Raw genomic sequence first — 24,115 nt, 5'->3', positions numbered from 1 at the left:
CCTTCACTTTTCTGAGCCTTGGGTTTTCGTTTCTTTTTTTTTTTCCCTAGATAACAGCAATAATAGGCACCATGTTGCCTTTTACATAAGAACATGAATTTACAGCTGGAAGTAACTTTAGCTATTTTTATCTATTTGAACTCCTTACTTGTACAATGGAAAAAATGAGGCCCTGGAGAGGTTAAATGAGTAACCCATGGTTATACGAGTATCAATAAAGTAATTGTGAGCATAAAATGAAACAACGTATGTAAAATGCTTTGTAACCAGAAAGTGTTATAGAAATATCAGCCAGGATCATCATTACATTTCAAAGGTAAAATGTCATCCATGATAAAATGAAATTATCACAAACTAGAGGTCAGGGATATCTCACTATTCTGCACAAAAATATGAATTCAGTCCTATCAGGAAGAAAATGTTGCCACAATATTTCAACTCTACTATCATATTGCACAACATGTTACATGAATGATGTGGTAAAGGGGAATTGGATTTGGAGACAGAAGCTCTGGACCAAAGTCCCATTTTCCCCACTTACAACATTGTGTGATCTTGGCCAAGTCATTTAAACTCTCTGTTTAGTTTCCTCCCCTGTAAAATGAATGAATTGCATTCAATGACTGTTAAGTTCCTTTTTAGCTCTAAATATCTATGATTCCCATAAGATTGGTTTAAATAACTTTTTTGTTGGGACATTATCCATTCGTTCAACAAATACCTACTTGCATTCCTCTATTCAGAAAAAATGATAAATATATGCATAACCATGCATCAAAAGAGATTGTATCAATTTCTGCAAAAAAGGTAAGCAAAATAAATCAATCACCAAAAGAAGAGACCAAGAGAACCTAGCCAATCCTTATTCTCTTTTCCAAGTGAAGAGACTGGTATAGGGTATACTCAGCTCTTCCCATACATGGTACTGTGGTGATAATGATGGTGAATATCAACAGGATATGAAGAATGTTATGGGATATCCTCACCCCCCCACACTTTCCATGTTTATGTAATAATTAAAAGCTGATATCTTCTGATTGGATAGGGATTAAAAAAAAACAAAGAAGAATCTGCACCTCCAAATCCTAGCTACTGAAAGTATAGCTAATTGTACGAGGAGAATATGGTAGAGTAATCTAACCTTCCTCCTCTTAGTTCCTGCCTTCACTGGAATGTTCTCCAAAGGTTTTGATGAGGCAGCTTTCTATCCTAGGCATAAGACAGGAACTTCTTGATCCATAAATGTGGTTCCTGAGGAGAGAATGGATATTCCAGTTACTGGGGATTCACTCTTTCCAAATTGACTTCTTCCTGGCAGCATTTTCAGTGCATATTGGCATTATATCATCTTCAAGGAGGTAAAATAGAAAAATCAATTAGATTATCACTCTCTTACCTAGTTTAGTAATAGAGAGGTCTTCTGGAATTTTGCCCTGGATCTTGCTTCATCTCTCTCCCTTGTCTGCTGGCTTGAGTCAAAGCAAGCACCTCTAAGAATTGTTCTTGTCCCCTTCCCTTTTTCCCTCCATGACTGCTCTGCTACATGAGATTAAACAGGAGAATGGAGGCTTGGCCCCACTCTCTTAATATTTTTTTTCTCATCTCCTCTCTGCTCCACTTGACTTCTCTGTGTGTGCCAAGAAAATAATAGACCTGGATTTATGTCTAGATCTGCTTGACTGGTCCTAGAGAAGCTAATCTGGTACTATTACCTTTATCAAATAATTGTGTGACCTATGTTTAATATTATTATTAAGGATTCTAATTTATTATATATGTCATCATTAATAGATTCATATCATTGTATGAATGATTACCTTGATGGTTCATATGCTTGGTACTTCAGCTTCTACTAGATTAGTATGTTTGTTGTTGAGAAGAGTGTTTGATTTGGAAGTTCATATGGTCATCCATATGAGGCAATTAGGTGGCTCAGTGGATAGAGCATTGGAAGAAGACAGGATAATCTGAGTTCAAATCTAGCCTCGGACACTTATTAGCTATGTGACCTTGGGCAAGTCACTTAATCTGTCTTAATCTGCTATAGAAGGAAATAGTAAAACACTCTAATATCTTTGCTAAGAAAAACCCATGGAAAATAAGGCCCATAGGATCATGAAGACTTGCACACAACTGAACAATAACAACAAAAGTTTGAATCCTAGCTCTACCACTTTAAAACTATTGGGTGGCTAGGGCACCCAGTGGGTAGAGTTCTGTGCCTAAAAGTCAGGAAGACATCTTCCTGAGTTCAAATATGGCTTCAGACACTTACTTGCTGTGTGACCCTGGGCAAGTCTTTAACTCTGTTTGCCTCAGTTCCTCATCTTTAAAATAAGTTGAGAAGGAAATGGCAAACCACTCCAGTATCTTTACCAAGAAAACTCCAAATGGGGTCATGAAGAGTCAGATATTGCTGAAACAACTAAATAACAACATTTGCCATCCTATTGTCTTTGCTAAATCATTGTCACAACTTCTCTGTGCCTCTGTTCCTTATCTGTCAAATGAGAGGTTCAGATTAGATGGCTTTTGAGATTCTTTCTAGGTCTACATCCATAATCCTCTAGATTCTCTTATACATACTCCATATGCCAGTGATTCCCATCAGTTAAATGTCTTGGTTTTTTTTTTCCTCAAGAACAGAACTTTATGATTTGGCTTTTCAGGCACTCAAAGGCCACAGCTAAAAGATCACAGAAGTCCTAGCATTCTAATAGATTTAGGGGCATACTAGAATCAATAATTGGTAGAAACTGCAGAAGCTGCACCCCATCCCTGCTTCCAGCACTCCTGTTAAGATATGGTCGCCAATGACAACACTGGCTTAGAACATAAACTTATTTGCAAAATCTTACAAGGAAGAATTTTGGAAAATAATGAGCAATATCACTTCATACAATAGTGAAATTAAGTAAAAGGTAAAGCCAATTAAAGGTAAAGCCAACTTGATGAAAGCCTAAAGTAATGTTTGTCTAAGGGTGTTTGAGGATGATATTGAAAGGAAGAAAACAAACAGATGAAAAGTGGAACCTATAAAGATTTTTATAATAATTTCATCATCGTTGGCAGTGAAGCTGACAAAGAAAGTGGAAATAACCCTGCAAAAAATGGGAAAAGCAGTTACATTAGAACAACTACTCACAGAAGAGGCCCTAGTTGGAGGCAACAAAATTTGAAATACATCAAGATCTCAATTCTCATGCCCTATGAGGGAAGGGAGACATGAAAAGCATGGGGAAAACTGAGGACCTGATTATAATTCCCTCCAAAAAGCAACCAAGACAGCTCAATAATTACCATTTTTCTACTTTTTTCTTTCCATACATTTTATAAAAATCTACACATGCATTGAGTGAATCTTTGATAAGAATAATAGAAGGGAACAGCAGGCTTCTCTCAGCAATATTACAAAGTAATTAATATATTTATATTTGCACAACTGATTGAAAATGTAAGGATACAAAATCATCTTCTACTTATTTTGTTGTTGCTCTGTTCCTTAGTTGTTCAGTTGTTCTGACTTCCCATGACCCTCTTTGGGGTTTTCTTAGCAAAGGACACTGGAATGTTTTATGATTACCTTCTCCAGCTCATTTTATGGATGAGGAACTAAAGCAAAGAGAGTTGAGTGATTTCTGCAGGGTTACACAGCTAGTAAGTGTCTAAGACCAGATTTGAACTCCTAAAGAGGAATTTTCCTAACTCCAGGCCCAGCCCTCTATCCATTAGGCTACCCAGTTACCCATGTTTATTACTGGTTGTCTATTTTTAAAAATCTAAATTGATAGATACTTTCCTCCAAAAAATTAATCTTCCACACATATGTCAAAATATGCAAGTTTCTTTGAAAGATACAAAACAAACTTTGATAACTTTTTGATCATTAATATGAAGCTAGATATATGCTTACCAAAGGTATTAATTTATGGAGGAAGCCTAGTATTGAGCCCAACTCAAAAAGGGACTCCCTATAGATGGCAAATAATCCAAATGTTCTTGTTTGTTGGTGATATTGTGCTGATTGAATGAAATCACAGATAATTGCAAAACTTACTAAATGAGATTCATAATTACTTAGGCCAGCTATCCACACATGGAAAACCAAGTGACAAAAAATGTCTGTTGTCTAGACTATAACACACATTTGAATGGACAAACTATAGAGAATCTACCTACACATACATACATACAAACACACACAAATATGCATATATATATATATACATATATATATATACATATATATATGTATATATATGTATATATATATCACATAGACACTACAAATAGGCAAGGCACTGAACCAGTCAAGAGTTGAACATGAAGAGAATAGACTAGGTTGCCTTTGGGAAATTGTACAGTTTTATAAAGATCCCAAAATTCTCTGTGAAGCCCAATTCCATCTTTTTAACACCAATATCCTTCTAGAGATATTATATAGGTATAATTTGTGGAATACCACAATCTTCAAAGAATTGAAGTTGCAGATCACAAAAAGGTTATTGGGAGATGTCAGGCTGGAGTGAATAGGTTATGCTAAGTTGCAAATGAGGAATTATAACATAAAAATTGTATAAAGGATATCATTGGGGAAACAAATGATCAAAAGGAAAAAAAATATGCACCACTTATGTAATAAGAAGGAAGGATATCAAGAGAATGTGAGCAAGGCCCCTAGCACATTGGGTGTATATCAACTAATGGTGAATTGATGGGAAGATGTTGAACAAGATGAGGATTTTTGGATGGCTTGTAGACCGCATCACTGGAAGGAATACTAACATCACAGATCCATTGGGATATTAGAGTATGCATAATCATTCTAAAAACTAATGTATGAATTCAATATGTGATTAAAAGTAGAATATGACTGGTAAAATAAATAAAAGGACAGAGTTAAGATTATTCTATTGATTGTTTGAAATAAAAAGGGCTAAATAATCTTTTTCTGTTACAGTTTTCTATCTGTAATGATTGTAAGCTCCAAGAGGGCAGTTTTGCCTGAATAATTCTTATTAGGTACTTAATAAAGGATTTGATAAGATGATGATGGTGATGAGATCAAAGTGTTCTGTAGAATTTTAAGAATGATCATATTCCAGAATTGGAAGGGACCTTACAATTCATCTAGACCAAAATCCATTTGGATCATGTATCATCTCTATAACATCCCTGGCAAGAGGTCACCCAGGCTTTTGTTGAAGACTCTCAAAGACAAAGAATTCACTACCATCTAAGAGAACCCATTCCACTATTGAGCAGCTTAAGTTGCTAATTTTTTCCTTTTAATTAGACTAGAAAGTCTGGTAGCTCCCTCTATTTTTTCAGCATTGATTCTGGTTCTGTCCCCTCAGACCAAGCAAAATAAGTCTAAATTTCTTCCACATAGAAATTCTGCAAATTTCTAAAGGTGACACTAATACCCCCTCTCTAAGTCTTTTGTTCTTAAATATATTTGGTATATTCCTTTGGGACCCTAAAGTGTTTTTATCACAATAATTGTCACCACCATTTGTCTTACAGATATAGGAACTTAGAGGGAAATAGCTGTTTCTCAACTTACCTGGGAGTTGAAGATGAGAATTTTTAGTGATTATGAGATTCCCATTATGGAAATAATCCTATATGTATGCTATTTGTTATAGTGACTTGTTCAATTAGTTGGAGTGCTGGCATGAACAAGGCAGGCTTAGGGAAGAACTTGTTCAAGGAAAAGGATATAAAGTCTGATAACATACCTGGTAGTTTTAAAAAAAGATATGAAAGACTGGTTTTCTATTTCCTCCTTTAGATGATAGATAATGTGGCAACATTTTAAAGATTTGATTACTATCTGTCTGGAATTGGTGTGACTGATTCAGGGTGAAAAATGTGCTTTTAGAAAAGATTTATAGGAAAATTATAGCTACTTTTAAGGAAAAGAGAGGCTGAAATGTAGGGGTAGGCGTAGACTCCCATTTACCACATTCTCTAAACCAGGAGTGGAGAACCTGCATTCTTGAGATCTCATGTGGCCCTCTAGGTCCTCAAGTGTAGCCCTTTGACTGAATCCAAACTTCCCAGAACAAATCCCGTTAAGAAAAGGATTTGTTCTGCAAAACTTACTCTCAGTCAAAAGGCCACACCCAAGGAGCTAGAGGTTGCCTTGAGGCCACAAGTTCCCCACCCGTGATCTAAACCAAAACTTCTTCACTTGGGATCAACAGAACCATGACACTCACACTCCCTGCACTCCAGAATGGGTCAATGAATAGGTTACAGTGGCAAGGGGAGGAGAATAATATTAACTTGGATTAGAAAAAGTTGCATCTTTACTTTCCTTAACCTCTAATTGAAATTTAGCATTTATATCAATTATTTTAAAAGCATTATTCTAGGAAAGAATAAAAAGGCTTCACCAGACTTCCAAAAAGGTTTGTTACTCAAAAAAAGAATAAGGTTAAAGGCTCAGATTCTTATAATCTAGCTAATAGCTCACAAATGTTCAGATTCCTTAAGAGTCTGGCCAATATGGCAGATCTTTAAGAAACCTTGTCTTTGGCTGAAAGAAGGCTTGAGTTTAATTAATTCAGGCAGGACCTGTTTGTCATGATTTTGGGTCCCAGCACTCCTAAACCTCTAAACATCAACATGTTGCTGGCCCGTATGGGGAAGTTGCCCAACCCCAGGTTCTTCTACAGCCAAGACAGGAAGGTGTATAAGCCCCCACCCTCTTTCTTGCCCTGCAGTTGGGGTCACTCCCCAAGCATCTAGGAAGGCTTGGAGGTGTTTTTTGGACAGACAGTCATGAGGCTGTCTCACACTTGTCATGACACTCTCAGGCTCATAGTCCACTAGTTTGGCTCAGGGCCATGGATCGGGGTACACTTTCAACAGCACAGCGGACAAGGACAGATACCCTATCTGGAAGCGTATGCCCAATTCTGTCAATTCTCTCAGCATTAGAGAATTGGGAAAACTGCAAGTGCTTTTTGGTTCCCTGAGACTTATTTACTCCCTTCCCTCTATACCCCTGGATCCTCCTTGAAGGAGGCTGTAGAGAAAAGCTATAACAGCTAAAAATATCTTAGCAGATTCTGCAGGTTTTGTGATTGATCATTAGGGAATTTTGAAATATGTCCTTACAACCTTAGTCATTCCTTTCTCCCACTATCTTCCCTTGAGTCAAGAGGGTATCTTTGTTAACCCCTCTCATAGGAGAAGAGAGTTTCACCCTTCTCCCCTCACCTTTGAATTTTCCTTCTCACATCTGGTGAAAGGAAGGAGGGGGGGAGGGGCAGCAGCTACAGAATGGGCCCCACTGGCAATGGCCTTGGGCCCTGGGACAACCTTTGCCTGGAAGCATCACCCAGGTTCAGCACATCCTGCTCACTCCCCTACTACCCCTCACCCCTCCCCCCCAACCTCCAGCAGCCATGGGGAGAGAGGGAAGGGGGATGGGTCAAAGTAAAGAAGCTAGTCTCCAAACTTGGGTAAGCATGCTCTTTTAAAGTTGAAGTTTTAATTGTTAGTGATGAGATGTTGATTCTCTGTGTAAAGTAATTTGGAAACATATTTAACAAAATTGAAGTCACCTGATTGGTAATAGGCTTGTTTCAAGTTTCAAATTGGTAAATTTTTTGTATCAGTTATGTCAAGCAACTTCTCATAATTTGATTACCACTAAAACAATTTGGCTATTATTGGTTATTGTTTTAATATGTAAACTTGCCAAAAAACTTGTTTGGGTTACGACTTGCTGAGAATTTGCAAGTATATAGAAACAATCTCTAATGATTGGCTTTTTACACCAGGACAAATTTAAATCTGAGATGTAAATCCTGGAAAAGGTTTTCCTAAGCTGTGATTAGTGAAACTTGTTGTTTGAGGTAAAAGCTCATAAGACAGTAAATGATTTTATGTTGAGTTGTCTAGTTCACCATAATAATCCATCAATAATCAATAATCCACTGTCTCTGAGAGAAATGCCACAAGTTATTGAGAAAAAATGTGATACTAGTGGGAAGTCTACATTGGGAAAGGCTGAAAGGACAATTTTAGCCTCAGTCTAAAGATGGGATCCTCCTGGCTCAGTTTCCCCATTATGTTCCATTGAAAAGAAATATTACCTACCTGCCTATTCCTGAGTCTGGCTATGAGGTGGATTTGAAAGTTCATGGTTGGAAAACTGTGAATTATCTTAATCCAAACAGAGATATGGATATTTTATCTTGTAATATTTGGGCCCTAAATCTTGTCCCTGCTTTATCCCTTTATAGGAATTTCTATAATCAGATCAATTGGTCAGCAAAAGATCAGTGCAAGTATGTGAAATCCTGTTGTTTTAACCTGAATGTGTAGTCATTCAATACTCCCAAACAACTGAAATTAAATCATAAATATCTTCAGTTTGCTTTGGGGAGGAGAATTTCAGTGATAATTGAAGTGAAAGTCAGTCTCTTGGCAAATTAATTTGTGTAACTATTGAACCCAGGGGTGGAAAACTTCTACTTGCAAAAGTGTTACATAAATTTTTGAAAAAGTAACAAAATCAGATAATCCTGCAGGTCAAATGTAAATGATTTTAATGGGGCTCTTACACTTTTACTTATCCCTCTATCTGGGCCCTGCAGTCTTTTCTGTCAGATTTGTATCTTCCAGACTATAGGCCATTCACCTATAGTTGATAGCAAACAGTGGGTACCAACTAATGTCCCCCTATCATCCCTTGGATGCAGCCTGTGCTAGGGTTACAGTGAATCTCCTTTTTGGGACCCCCTCGAAGCAAGGATATCTCTATGCCCCTTGTCAGTAGGAGCAGTTTCTGAAGCCAAGACCTTTACCCCTTATCCCAAAAGAATTTGAGGCCCAATTATTAGAGGGGGAATGTGATGGGGATGGGATCTGTACCCCTAAAAGGAAAAGACCATGTCATTGGGATATGGACCCCAAAAAAGAAAATCCCTGGACTTTTCCCAAATCTCTGATGTTTGCCTGAGGCTGAAATCTACTCAACTGGCCTTTTGTTGCACCTAAACCCAATTTCCCAATTCTGTCCTGTTACCTCCCCATTGCCCTGGCCATTTCCCACCCTTAATCCTTTCTAGACTCTGTTCTCCCTTGGCCACTTGTTCCAGGTCTCTGGGTTCTGTTCACCAAGCTTAGTGGCCACTCCCATTCAGATCCTCCTTAGACCCCTCCTCCAGTCACCCTGGACTCCTTGGCCACTCCTAGATCCCTACCACATTTTTTCTGTGTATAAGATTCATCTTGTCTCCATTTAGGTGCTCAGATTCTTATAATTTAGCCAATAGCTCAGAAATGTTCAGATTCCTTAAGAGTCTGGCCAATATGGCAGATCTTTAATAAACCTTGTCTTTGGATGGAAAAAAAAGATTAAGAACTTCTCTATAGTCATGCAACAAGAATACATTCAGCTTGATCAGAAACAACTGAGGAAACCAACATAGTCTCCCTTTAGGAGATGGCACCTGAGATGAGCCTTGAAGGGAACTAGGGATTCCACAAGGCAAAGGTGGACAAGAGGGCTTTCCAGAAATGGTGCTGGGGAAGGGGGAGAAACAGGGACTCAATGTGAAAGCATAGAAATGGCAAATGGATTTTCACAGACTGCAAGTCGGCTACTTTGGCTGTAATATAAAGTGCATGAAAGGAAGTCATGTGAAAGAAGTTTAGAAAGGTAGATGAGCTGGATTGTGAACAACTTTAAATGTAAAACAGGAGTTCATATTTTATCCAAGGCAGAATAAGGAACCACAACTAGAGGAATGACAGGGTCATACCTGTGCTTCTGGAATAACACCAGCAGCTATATAGCAGAGGACTGGAGAGGACTTGAGTCAGGAAGATGAATTGGAGGCTATTGCAACAATTCAAGTGAGAAGTGATTAGAGCTTAAACTAGGATATTTACTATGTAAATAATATAGAGGGGACAGATATGAAAGGTGGTGTGGAAATGATATTGGAATATAAGATAGCAGATTGGGTATAGGGGATGAAGAAGGGTAAAGGGTGGAGTATGGCCATGAGGTTGTGAATCTAGGTGGCTAAAAGGATGTTGGTTCCATCACATGAGTTTATGGTAGTTCAATCTTTGAGCCAGAAGTAAGAGATTCTGATTGAGAAAAAAAAAATTGTTGTAATGGATAGACTGCTAGCCTCAGAATCAGAAAGATTTGCGTTCAAGTCCCACTTTGGACATATACTTGCCTTGCAATCCTAGACAAGAAGTTTAACATCTCAGTGCCCCAAGGCAACTCTCTAAGGCTATATAGGGCAGATGCTGATCTACATTGGCAGAAGAAACTGTGCCCTATTGGTATAGGAAACTCCCTATGCCAATTAAATCAAAGATAAAATTCAGATTTTTTTTTCTCTCATTAAAAATAATTTAAATCTTCTCTAGCTCCTGGGTGTTGGCATTTAAGACCTAGAAATTTTAATAAATAGCTATTTATCAGCAAAGGATTTTGTGAACAATTCTTTCCTTGGTAAATATCACCCATCAAAGTCTACCAGAACTATATTGGAAAACTGAAGTATCAATGAGGCTTTCAACCACAGAATCAGTTGTGCACTTTGATCACAGTCTGCCAAAGCTCAGCCACCAAGGCTTACAGCTCTAAAAGCGGTCCCCATACATGGTAGTTTGGACAGAGTAGGCATCAGAGAATAGTTCAGCATTGGAGAAGCTCATGAATTACTTTTGATGCACAAGAGAATACCAATCATCTTTGAGAGCAGCTTCTCCTGCTGGAGCTGCAGTCACCAAGTGATCGGAATTCAATACAGCCAACAGTCTAGAAGGCCTATAGGAATTCTATTTTGTCAAGAATTCTGAGACACCAGTTTATGCTGATAGCAACATACACTGTCAATGGGAATTTGAAGCCTAGACTCTTTAAAAGACTTCTTTTGAGAACTGGCAACTCTTAGTGTCTTAAACATGCCATATCGAGCAATGGCCACATCAACATCAATCTTTATCATTTTCTCTCTTTTTTAAAAAAAACTAATCTTTAAAATATTTTTATTTTCTTTTCAGTTTTGGTTTCAAATCTTCTCTCTCCCTCTAGCCCTCCCATCTTCATTGAGAAGGCAAGGAATATGGTAGCCATTATAATTATATATATATATATAGTCATTCAAAACATATTTCTGTATTAATCATGGTCAAAAAAATGAGAAATGAGATAAAAGGAAAAAATAATACGCTTCAAGTTGCACTCTGAATCCATCAGTTCTCAACCTGGAGATGGATAACATTATGAGTCCTTTGGAGTTGTGTTGCATCATTGTGTTGGTCAAAGTGCTTAGTCTTCCACAGTTGATTATCTTTATTGCTTTTACTGCATAGATTTTTCACCTTATTCTGCTCACTTAACTTTACATCAGTTCATATAAGTCTTCCAAATTTTTTTTTTCTGAAACCATCCTCATCATTTACACAATAGTATTCTATCATATTCACATACCACTATTTTTTGGTGATTACCCAATTGATGGGCATCCAGTTTTTACAATTCCCAAAGTGATTCATATTTGTATTACTTTTTCTTCTCCATTCTAATTAGAAGATAAGCAAGTAAGATTAGAAGTAGAGTCCAACATCTGTAAAACATTTTTTTACAAAGTAAATCCTATTTTGCCAATGATTTCTAGTATAAATTCAGAGGTGAATTCCCCTGGAAATGATATCCCAGGAGATTGAATCAAAAACACTGTGATAGAAAAGAATGTATGGTGCTCATCTCTTTTTCATTCACTGGCAATTCTATTCCTGCTAAAAATTAGAGTCACCACCTAGCAGTGTGCTTTTATTTTCAAGATGTTCTCTATCTTCACTCACCACTTTATATCCTTGTATCATTTCTTTCATTCCTAGCCTTCTCTTGACTTGACACTCACATCTTCCAGAATTTTACTCCCTTCTCTTTCATTTTGTCGAGACATTAATCATAATTCACAAAACTGGGCAACACACATTTACATATTTCTTAATAGGGGTCTTCCTAGTAAACATTTAATAACTAATTGCTTAATGAATACTTGTTGCATGAACAATGAAACCCCTTAAATTTAATCATTCTACTTCACTAAAATAAATTAGTATCGTACTTTGTTTGAAATTCTCCACATTGAGATCACTTGAAACTTAAGGAGTCATTGTTTTTGTCTAATGAAAACAACTGGCTCTTTAAAAAAAAAGAAGGAAACATCTTCAGCAAGAAGTGAGAGACACTGAGACATAGAGACAAAGTTAGAATCAAAAAAAGACAGAGACAAGGACAGAAACAAAACTGAAATAACCTTCTAGTACAAGCTTGGCCATTAACCAGAGGACTAATCCATATAGAGATATAATGTGGCAACTATCTCTGTATATATGGTCCAAAGTTCTTGGAACCTACAAACGTTTCCACATAAGATGTAAATACTGTTTTATCAGTAAAAATGATGCCAATATAGATGCATTACCATCTGCGTTGCCTTTGTACCCAGCAACCACTCAGTCTTTCCACCTGATTTGCAGGTAACCTAATTTATGTGTTGCCTCTCCATATTAGAATGGGAGCTCCTTGAGAACAGGAACTGCGCTATTTTTCCTATTTATAGCTCCAGAGCTTTGTACATAAGTGCTTAATAATACTTCTTCATTCTTCCTTTCTTTCATCCATCCATATTAGCTTATCTGATGAGCTGTAAACTTAGCTGATAGGTAATTTAGAAGAATCGAGTATTCCAGAGATATTCCTTCAGGAAGGCTCAATGGTGTAAATGTGGCTTAAAATGTGTTGAGATGAAGGACTTATGATGAAGAATGCTATCCATTTCCAGAGAGAGAATTGATGAACTCAGGTGCATATTAAAGTATACGGTTTTTCACTTCCTTTATTTTTCTTGCTTTTTTGCAAAATGGCTAAAATATATATATATACATATATATATGTATATGTATATGTATATGTATATGTATATGTATATGTATATGTATATGTATATGTATATGTATATGTATATGTATATGTATATGTATATGTATATGCATATGTATGTGTGTGTGTATGTATGTGTAGTCTGCCTTCTCAATAGGTGGAGGGGGATAACTAGAGAGAGAGAGAGAGAATTTGGAACTCAAAATAAAAAATTGATGTTAAAATAAATGAATAAATTTCAAATGATAAGTTGAGATGTCTGGTTCAGAAATTTAAGCCATTTCTGGAAAAACTTGTAAAAGGATACTAAAAGATCTGAAGGATGCAAAAGCTACAGTGAGAATGGGCCATTCTCTTTGGTCCTGCCCCTCCAACACACACACACACAACACACACACACACACACACACTCCAAAGCATCTCTGGAAGCTCACTCTTTGTGAACATTCTGGTATCAATAGTTGACTTTTAACAATGCATCTCTGAAGAAATTAATATACCGATCATCATTAAACTCATTTCAGAGATGGGCAAGTCGAGGCATGGTGTGATGAACAAAGTTGTGCAGGCTCTTGCAGCAATGACACCAGCTCACCTGGGTGTGGAGTTCACCCTGAGAATTCTACCTTAAATAGCTTCAACTCAGCCTATTGCTTCCCTCTGTGCTACCTGAGAAGGGAATTCTTCTGATCTCTCTGGCAGGTGTCAAACCTCTCCCACTGGATATGTCAAATTCTGGATGAGGAATCAAAAAAGGGGCTTGTGAATGTGGGGGCTGGCAACCTCCTACCTGTTGGTAGGTGCGTGTTTTATCTGACATAATTAATTACCCACAACATGAATATAGAAAACAAGTTCCCTTGAGTTTCCTTTTCTCTGCCAAGGAAGTTTCTGATTCACACCAATATATTTTTTTCTGAAAAACATATTTTTCTCCAACTCACCTCCATTTATTATGGATGCTACTGTTGACATGGCAACATTCAGTTGCATTTGCTTAGGAACTAAGCATTGTTAACTATACAGAGAGATGATCCCAGCAGCTTGGAAAAAGAATATTATGACAGAACATTTATATTTTAGAAAGGCAACCAAGATGATCAAAAGCGTTGGAAGTCAGAGCTGCAAGGAAACTTATAGATCCTGTAGTATAACCTATCATATCCTAGATGAGGAAACTGGGGCCATAAGAATTTAAGTGATTTGCCCAAAGACTAATATAAAGGAAATACACAACTTATAGAACCTTAATATGTAGAACTAGAAGATATCTTAGAGATCATTTATTACAGATAAGGACATTGAGGCCAAGGAGATTAAGTGTGATTCCAACAAAAGACCTCTGATTCTAAACCTACAATTCTTTCTGTGACATGTTGCTCTCCATATTTTAGGCAATAGGACTATACTCTTCTCCTCATATCCCCACCACTCATTTAAAATTAATGGGCCAATTTTCCACTCTGTAACTAATTTTCTCTTTGCTCAGACAGCTGCTTGATTCAAAAAACAACCTGCAGAGGCCTGTGTTTTACCAATATTTCTCTCCTGGTGGGTATGAATTGTAGCTCTTTGTTAAACTTGGAAGGTAGTTATTCAACATTCATACATTCATTCAACAAAGATTTAGTAAACTCATTCATGTGCAAAGCATTGTTGTACATTCTAGAAAAAAAAAGCTATCAGGTTTAGATAAGACAGTCTCCTACTCTCATGGACCTTATGGTCTAGAAGGACATCACAAACACAGATGATGATATGACACAATTTTATGTGATGTGTCTGTACAATATAAATATGATTTTATAATACACATTACAATCTTAACTGACCATGGTTAGTATCAAAAAATTTAACCTAAGTTTTGGTAGCTCTAAATTCAACTACTTCCACATAAATAAAGCCAAGCATTTGCCACAGATATTTTCCTCCTTGCTAGAGGAAGCTGGAATTGCACATTAGCAGCTCAGCAGAGCCTACTCTAGTTAATATTTGTGCATTTGGAAGGAGGTTGGGAAAATATACACTATCTCTGTTCAGCATGATTGCTCTATGAAGCACTTCTGCCTCCAGAGAAATCAGGTGCCTCGTGGCCCAGCAGAAATTTATAGAAGAGAAACTCTGTTTATGAGAGGCAAGTGTACAACCCAGATTTGTCTCCTGATGACAACTTAGGAATCTGAAATTTCCCAGCTTCCCTCCTCCCCCTGTGAGTTGGTTTAAATTGCTGTTTTTCAAGTCAAGAACACCTGTTTAGTATTTGCCTCTTCTCCCTTTCCTGGTATATGGAGCCGCTAGGAAAATAGCGTCTGAAGGTTTTAATGCATAAGAAACACAAAATATAGACAGACATGGGCTCATTATACAATCCTTACCCTGCCCCCCTAATGAGGTAAGATTTAAAAGGATTGGAAAAAGTTGTAATATTGGGCTCCAGAGTTTGTTTTCTCCCCAGGTTCTAACGGCTACAGACTAGCTTAGGTGGAATTTTATAAAGTAGAAGTTATAAACAGTTTGCATACAGCTAAGTCATCGCATAGCCCAATAAGGCTATAGTAAGTAAACAAATGTTCTGATGTTTGACACTGGGTATTTCTTCCAAGTTCCTTCCATTCACCCCAAACTCCATTCAGGCCACACAGATTCACCTTGTGATTTACCTAGTGGCTGAATCTAAGGACAATGCAATGTTTTACATTTATTGAAGCTTTTTCAAAAGGAATATCAAAAGGGGCATTTACGACAACTTTGTGTCCTAGTACCATATAGTAAAAACAGGGGCCACTCAGCAAATCTTGTTTGAAAATGAATTAGTCACTTAATCTAAGGTATTCAGCAACCTCACATTTTAGAAACTGAATTTTTTCCTGTTTTCAGCAAAATTATTATTCATTGGTAAAATGGTCTCCAACATGAAGACTCTTTCCACTTTTGCAGACTAATGCCTCATCTGTAAGTTATCTTTGAGAGTTTTCTGGGAGCTCTGAGAAGTTAACGGAGTTGCCCATGATCACACAGCTGGTATTTTTCCAGGGTACTGATTGAATCTCAGCCTTCCCCTTTAGAATGTAAGTTCCTTGAGGGAAGGAACTTTTTCACTACTTCTTTTGTGTCCTCAATGCCTAGCACAACCTAAAGTAGACACTTAAAATTTTATTGATTGTTGAATCCTGCCTCCACATACAGCCTTCTATCCATAATGCTAAACTACCACACAGACTACACACACACACACACACACACACACACACACACACACACATGCATATGTATATATGTATATATAAATTGACACAATTTTTTTTTAATTTTCAAATCAGGAATAGTATAAACTACATCAGCAGTCAAAGTCTATCATCTATAGCTTTTATCAGAAATACAAGAAATTATGTCAAGGGTAGTTTATTTTTCACAGTAACAAGTAAATTTATTCAGTAATAATCTGAGTATTAATATCAAGTGAGGCAAAAAACAAGGTGAGAAATATTTGCTTCTGTCATGGAGGATGTCAATGTCAAGTCTAAATGGAAGAAAGATTCCCTTTAGATCCAAAGGTCCTACAGATTTTTTTGTTTATCAATGTCGTTGTGTTGACTACATTCAGACCTGAAACCCCACAACATTTCCTAAATGAAGTCCTTTAGCCTGTGTCTCAGCAAAAGAATTTGTGACTCTCTTCCTTTTCACAGCCAAGCTTGTAGGAAGAGTTGTCTTCTCTCAACATCCATTTCTTTACTACCCATTGACTTTTCAGCACCTCACAATGATGCTTTTGACTTCACCACTCTCCTAGCTTATCAGAAAAGGTCTGCTGAGTCTAATGGACACTTAATCTTCCTTCAAATATGGATATTGTTGGTTAAGCTTCCCTCATGCATAATCTCTTCTTCCATGAATTCTATGACATTTCTCTCTCCTGATTCCCCATTTCTCTCTCTCTCTCTCTCTCTCTCTCTCTCTCTCTCTCTCTCTCTCTCTCTCTCTCTCTCTCTCTCTCCTCTCTCTCTCTCTCTCTCTGTCTCTCTCTCTCTCTCTGTCTCTCTCTCTCTGTCTCTCTGTCTCTGTCTCTCTCTCTCTCTCTCTCTCTCTCTCTCTCCTCTCTCTCTCTCTCTCTTCTCTTTTTATTCTGTCTTCTCTCCCATCCTATTTCATGTATAGATTGATCAATAGATCAATTTATCTGTCTGTCTGACAGTTCCTGGTTCAGTTTGGATCTTCTTTGCTGGTTCATCGTCATCCATCTTCAAACACTAAGCATTGGTGTTCTCCAAGGGCCATTCTTTCTATTCTGTGATATTCACCTTGGTTATCTCATATATTCTCAAGGGTTTAATTACCGTCTCAACACAGAAGATTCTCAAATCTATATGTCCAGTTCTTCTCTCTCTCCTGAATTCTACCATGCATATTACCTACTGACCAGCCTTCCCTTGATGTATGTGTCATCAGAAATTCAAATTCAACTTATCTACAACAGAACCTATCATTTCTTCCCCCTAAACCTGTTCCTCTCTCCAGCTTCCCTATTTCAGACTTTCAAGTCAACCAAATTCATTATCTCAGTCATCATTTAATCTTCTCTCTCCCTCACTCCCTCACATTTTATCAGTTGTCTCATCTTGTCAGGGCTACCTTCGTAAGACCTCTCACATCATTCGTCTCTCTGTGTACTCTCTAGTCACTGCCCAAATACAAGTCTTCATCATATCTCTTCTAGATTACTACACTAGTTTCCTAATTCCTCTCCCTGCTTCCAGTCTTTCTCCCCCTTTAATATGTCCTCCCCACATCTGCCAAAATAATCTTCCTTAGATATAGGACTGACCATGTCATTCCCTTACTCTAAAGCCTCCAGTGGTTCCCTATTTCTTTTAAGATAAATAGAGGGTGGGGAACCTGCAGCCTTAAATCCCCTTAATAAAATACTTGTTCTGTGAGGTTTGAATTTAGTCAAAGGGTTGCACTTGATGACCTAGAAGGCCACATGTGGCCTTGAGGCCACCATTCCCCACCCCTGCAAAGCTGCTTCCTAAAATTGGCAATCCATCCCCTTCTCCCGTGAATTTTCAAAAGCCATCTTCCATGTCATTTCAATTCATACTCCATTCAGGCCACAAATATTCACCTTGTGATTTACCTAATTTCCATCTATCTTCAGTGCAACATTTGCAATTTATTCAACTTGTTTCACCTCCTCTATTTAGTATTGCTTTACTCCCTCAGTTGTTAATGCTATCAGTCTCCTCAAATTACATTGAATTTATTTACATAGGTAAAAATATAGTTTTTATAGTACAAATGTTTTATATCCTAGTGAAGTTTAAAAAAAATCCTCCTAGGGACAGATAAAAACTTTTTATACCAATCTTTGTAACCTCATCACAGTACCTCACTAGTTAATAAATATTTATTGAATTGAGTTGAATCACTGAAAAATATACACAAAATATACACCTACCAATTGAAAAACGAATGATGTAGGGAACAAAGAATATCTATTGTACAAATCATAATATGCGATTGGATGTACAGCCCATAGTAATGGTCCATCTGTATTGTACAGAGATCTTGGACAGATACTAGAGAAGGACAATGAATTAGACTCACATTTGAACAAAAAGAAGAGAATGCTAGACTTCATTTGGGAAATCATACAGCATTTTCACCACCTACAACATTTTCCCTGAAACAAAAACTCACCCATGAAGCAAACACTAATAGTCTTTAAGCAATGCTACAGAACTTTAAACTATGAAATAGCACAGTCTATAAAAAAAAAAAAAGACTGTAGATCTCCTAGCAAAGAGCAGTGCAGAGATGCATGGTGGGTGTAAATAGGCTACAGCATATTACCAATGACAAATTGCATTAAGAAGCAGTACAAAAGGTATTATCATAAACTTATATGATTGGAAAAGGAAGCAGACTGGTCATTTAGTGAGATGCAGAGATAACAGACAAAAAAACCCCTTGGCCCTCACATAATGTTGAGACCTATAGGAAGGTGGACCACCTATTAATTATTTATGGAAGGATATAGGCAAGAGTCTCCAAGATAAGAGTGAATGGATGAGTTATAATTTTCATTATTAAAGTGTATCCATATCAATGAGATCACAGCCTAATATTCTCTTTAATGCTTAAAATAAGTTACGTATGTGTAGGCACATATTAATTTTCATGATAACAGTTAATATGTATATAAAATTGTATGATTTCAAAGTGATTACATATGTGTGTATATATGTATATATAGAAATACATATATATGTTAACTAATTTAAAGCTCATAACAATAAAATCTCCATTTGAAAATTTTATTGATATCTTTAGTTTATACTTTACCTTCAATTTCCTATATATCTCTCATTCTTCCCTACCTATACAGTCATTCTTTATAACAAGGAATGAAAGTAGAAGAAAAAAATAGTGGTTCAGTAAATGAGCTTACATACCAATCAAATCTGGAAGCATATCTTATCATCCACCTCCATACTCCCACTATGCATGGCTATTTTCTGTATCAAGCTTTGTAATTAAAATTATACAAAAATCAGTTCATTGCTATATTGTTCCTATAATTTCCATTTACTTTTTATTTTAATTTTTTTCTTTATTTTTACAAGCATTTATCTCCTCTTCTCACTGCTCACCCACAAAAAAAAATAAAAAGCTCTCACAACAAACATCCATAGTCCAGCAAAACTAATTTCCCTACTAGCCACCTCCAAAAATGTAATCTTGTTCTTGATTTTAAGTCCATCATCTCTCTAGTATGAACTTGATAGTATGATTCAGCTTTGTCTGAACTCAGAATTTATCACTGAACTAATCAGAGTCCCAAAGTCTTTCTAAGTTGTTGTTTTCTTTGTTTTGTTTATTTCATTCTGCAAAGGTCAAAGAGGTCTTCTCAGTTTCCTTTGAATATTATTCCCATAGATGGCAGAGTAAAGGCAGGGACTTACCTGAGTTCTCTCAAATTATCCTCCAAATAACTTTAAAATAACACTTCAAAATGAATTATTGAGTGGCAGAACCAACAAAAGTACAGGGTGAAACAATTTCTAGCCCAAGACAACTTAGAAGGTTGGCAAGAAATAACTATATCACTGATGTGAGAGTTGAGCACAGCCCAGCAAAGGCCCTACCCAGCAAGCCATCAATAGGCCTTGGGGGTGACTGAATCTGCAGATCACTGGCTTCCAGAGCTCTTAGTCCATAGGTAAAGGAGTCAGACAGCTGGCCAGAAGAAGATTACAAGAGACCCTTTGCTGCTACTGGGCATAGAAGTCTATTGCATTGTCCATTTGCACTTCTAGGTTGTATTCCCAAGGCAAGGTGGACCATTAATAAGAGCATGAATGCTGGATGCAATTCTAGTGTAGAAAAGAGTGTTTATAATCACTCAGAGGCCACAGCATAGGCCAGGAGAGTAGTAAATACACCTCTGTTTATATCAATCATCTTGAATGAACTGAAAAGTACAGATCCCAGAACTAGCTCTCAAAACAGTAGCATGAAAAACCTGAAGCTTAGAACAGTGCCCCCTCTATTCCAGGAGCAGAAGCTCAATTTTAACATGCAATTATAAGTCAAGAAATAGGTTGGGGAAAAGAATGAGCAAACAACAACAAAAGAATTTGACAATAGTAAGTGACTATGCCAACAGGGAAGATCAAAACACAAACTTAAAAGAAGACAACAAAGTCAAAACAGCTACATCCAAAGCCTCAAAAAAATGTGAATTGGTCTCAGTCCCCCCAAAAAATCCCTGAAACAGCTCAACAAGAATTTGAAAAATAAAATAAAATAGGTAAAGGGAAAATTGGGAAAAGAAAGGAGAGTGATACAAGAAAATCAGGGGAAAAAAGAGTCAACTGTTTGGTAAAGGAGGCATAAAAAATACTGAAAAAAAATAGCACCTTAAAAAACAGAATAGGCCAAATAGTAAATGAGGCACAAAAATCCACTTAAAGAACTTAAACTCCTTAAAATGACACTGTTAACAATTTTACTTAAAATTTCTTTAAAATAGAATTGGCCAAATGGGAAAAAAATGTACAAAAGCTTGGGGAGGAAAATAATTTCTTAACAATTAGAATTGGACAAGTGGAACTTGACTTTATGAGACATCAAGAAACAATGAAATCAAATCAAAAGAATGAAAAATAGAAGAATGTGAAACATCTCATTGGAAAAACAACTGGCCTAGAAAATAGATCAAGGAGAGATAATTTAAGAATTATTATACTACTTGAAAACCATGATAATAAAATAGAGTGCAGATGCCACCTTTCAAGAAATTATCAAGGGAAACTGCCCTAATATGCTAGAATCAGAGGGTAAAACTGAAATTGAAAGAATCCACCAATCACTTCCTGAAAGAGATCCCAAAATGAAAATTCCCAGGAATATTGTAGCCAAATTCCAGGGCTCCCAACTCAAGAAGAAAATATTGCAAGCAGCAAAAAAGAAACGATACAAATATTGTTGAGGCATAATCAGGATAGCACAAAATTTAGCAGTTTCTGCATTAAAGGATCAGAGGGCTTCAAATATGATATTACAGAGGGGAAAGAAGCTAGGAAAATGACCAATAATCACGTCATCAACAAAAATGAGTATAATCTTTCAGTGAGGAGATGGAAATTTAATGAAATTGAGGACTTAGAAACATTCCTGATGAAAAGGACAGAGCTGAATGGAAAATTTGACTTTCAAATACAAGACCCAAGAGAGGCATTAAAAGGTAAGCAGGCAAGAGAAGTCATAAGAGATTCAATAAGATTGAACAGTTTACATTCCTACATGAGAATATGATACTTGTAACTCCTTAGAACTTTCTCATTATTAGGACAGTTAGAAAGAGTATATATAGAGAGAAGAAACAGGTATGAGTTGACCATGATAGGATGATACCTAAACAATAAAATTACATGTTAAGAAAGAAAGATACACTGGGATAAGGGCAGGAGGGAGGGGTAGAATGGGATAAATTATCTCACATAAAAGAAGCATAAAGAGCTTTTAAGTTGTAGTAAACATGGCAGACAACACTTTAATGCTACTCTCATCAGAATTGGCTCAAAGAGCCATACACATTCACTTGGGTATAGAACTCTATTTTATCCTACAGGGAAGTATAAGGGGAAAGGGATAAGAGCAGGGGAGGGGGGCTGATAGAAGGGAAGGTAGATTGGGAAAGGTGGTAGTCAAGAGCAAATAAGTTTTAAGGAGGGAAAGGATGAAAGGCGAGAAATAAAAGGATAAATGGGGGAAATAGGATACAGATAAATACACAGATATAATCACAACTGTGAAAAAAAATATTTACAAGTTTCTGTTAAAGTCCTCATTTCTCAAATGTGTAGAGAACTTAGTACAAAATTTACAATTTAGAGTTTTTTCTTTGGGATATGGCAAATATAAGAATGCTGAAAGGACAGTCATAAGATTGGCAAAAATAACAAAAGACAAAAATTTTACAAGTGGGACGGCCTCTGAGAAGACAGACACAATAATGCACTGTTGGTACATCTGTAAGTTGATTAAAATGTTCTGGAAAACAATTTAGATGTATGTTAAAAAAAGTCACTAATCTGTATATACCCTTTAACCCTAGAATGCTTCTACTTGACATATTCCCTAAGAAAGTCAAAAGACATAAAGAACAGCCTCACATATAGAAAAATTTTTATAGCATCATTTTTTGTAGGAGCAAAGAACTACAAACTGAGTACCCATCAATTGAAGAATAGTTGTCAAAAATGAAAATTACTGCACCACAAGAAATTATAAATACAAAATAATCAGAGAAATTTGGAAAAGTTTTCATGGACTTATGCCGAATGAAGTAAGCAGAAGTAGGAGTATGTATATACAATGACCTCAATAACATACAAAGAAATAGCATGAAAAGATTGGGGAACTCTGGTCAAATGAAGTAACCAATCATGAATTCCAAAGAGAGATAATGAAACATACATCCTACTTCTTTTTTTAAAAAAAATATACATTTATTTTTAGTTTTCAACATTCACTCCCACAACTTTTTGAATTCCAAATTTTCACCCCATCTCACCCCCCCCTGCACCCCAAGATGGCATGCATTCTGAATATCCCCCCCCCCTAGTCTGTCCTCTCTTCTATCTCTACCCTCTTCTCTTATCCCCTTCCCCTTCTATTTTCCTGTAGGGCAGGATAGACTTCTATACCCCATCTCCTGTATTTCTTATTTCCCAGTAGCATGCGAAAACATTTTTTTAAACATGTTTTCAAAACTTTAGGTTTCAAATTTTCTCTCTTCCTCCCTCCCCACCCACCCTCATTGAAAAGGCAAGCAACTCAATATAGGTTGTACATGTGCAGTTATGCAAAACACTTCCATAGTAGACATGTTGTGAAAAACTAACTCTATTTCCCTTAATCCTATCCTGCCCTCCCATTTATTCTATTCTTTCTTTTGACCCTGTCCCTCCTCAGAAGTATTTGCTTCTGATTACCCCTTTCCCAATCTGCCCTCCTCTCTATCATCCCCCTGCTCTCTTGTCCCCTTCTCCCCCTATTTTCCTGTAGGGTAAGACAGATTTCCATACCCAATTGAATGTGTATGTTATTCCCTCCTTAAGACAAATCCTATGAGAATAAGATTCATCATTCCCTCTCACCTTCCCCTGTTCCCCTCCACTGTAAGAGACTTTTCTTTTCTGTTTTTTTTTGTGAGATAATTTACCCCATTCTACCTCTCCCTTTCTTCTTCTCTGAGTATCATCCTCTCTCATCCCTTAATTTTATTCTCCAGATATGACCCCTTAATCTTCAACTCACCCTGTGCCCTCTATCTATCTATCTATCTATACATACATATAATTTTTTCCTTCAACTACCCTAATACTGACAAAGGTCTCATGAGTTATAAATATCATCTTTCCATGCAGGAATGTAAACAGTTCAATCTTAATAAGTCTCTTATGATTTCTCTTTCCTGTTTACCTCTTCATGTTCCACTGAGTCCTGTATTTGAAAGTCAAATTTTCTATTCAGCTCTGGTCTTTTCATCAGGAATGCTTGAAAGTCCTCTATTTCACTGAATGACCATTTTTTCCCCTGAAGGATTATACTCAGTTTTGCTGGGTAGGTGATTCTTGGTTGTAATCCTATCTCCTTTGCCCTCCG

The sequence above is a fragment of the Phascolarctos cinereus genome, unplaced genomic scaffold (assembly GCF_003287225.1).
Source record: "Phascolarctos cinereus isolate Bilbo 61053 unplaced genomic scaffold, phaCin_HiC Scaffold_2;HRSCAF=192, whole genome shotgun sequence".
In the NCBI taxonomy this organism is placed as follows: domain Eukaryota; kingdom Metazoa; phylum Chordata; class Mammalia; order Diprotodontia; family Phascolarctidae; genus Phascolarctos; species Phascolarctos cinereus.
The sequence above is the reverse complement of the archived record's forward strand: the minus strand, read 5'-3'. Positions refer to the sequence as shown.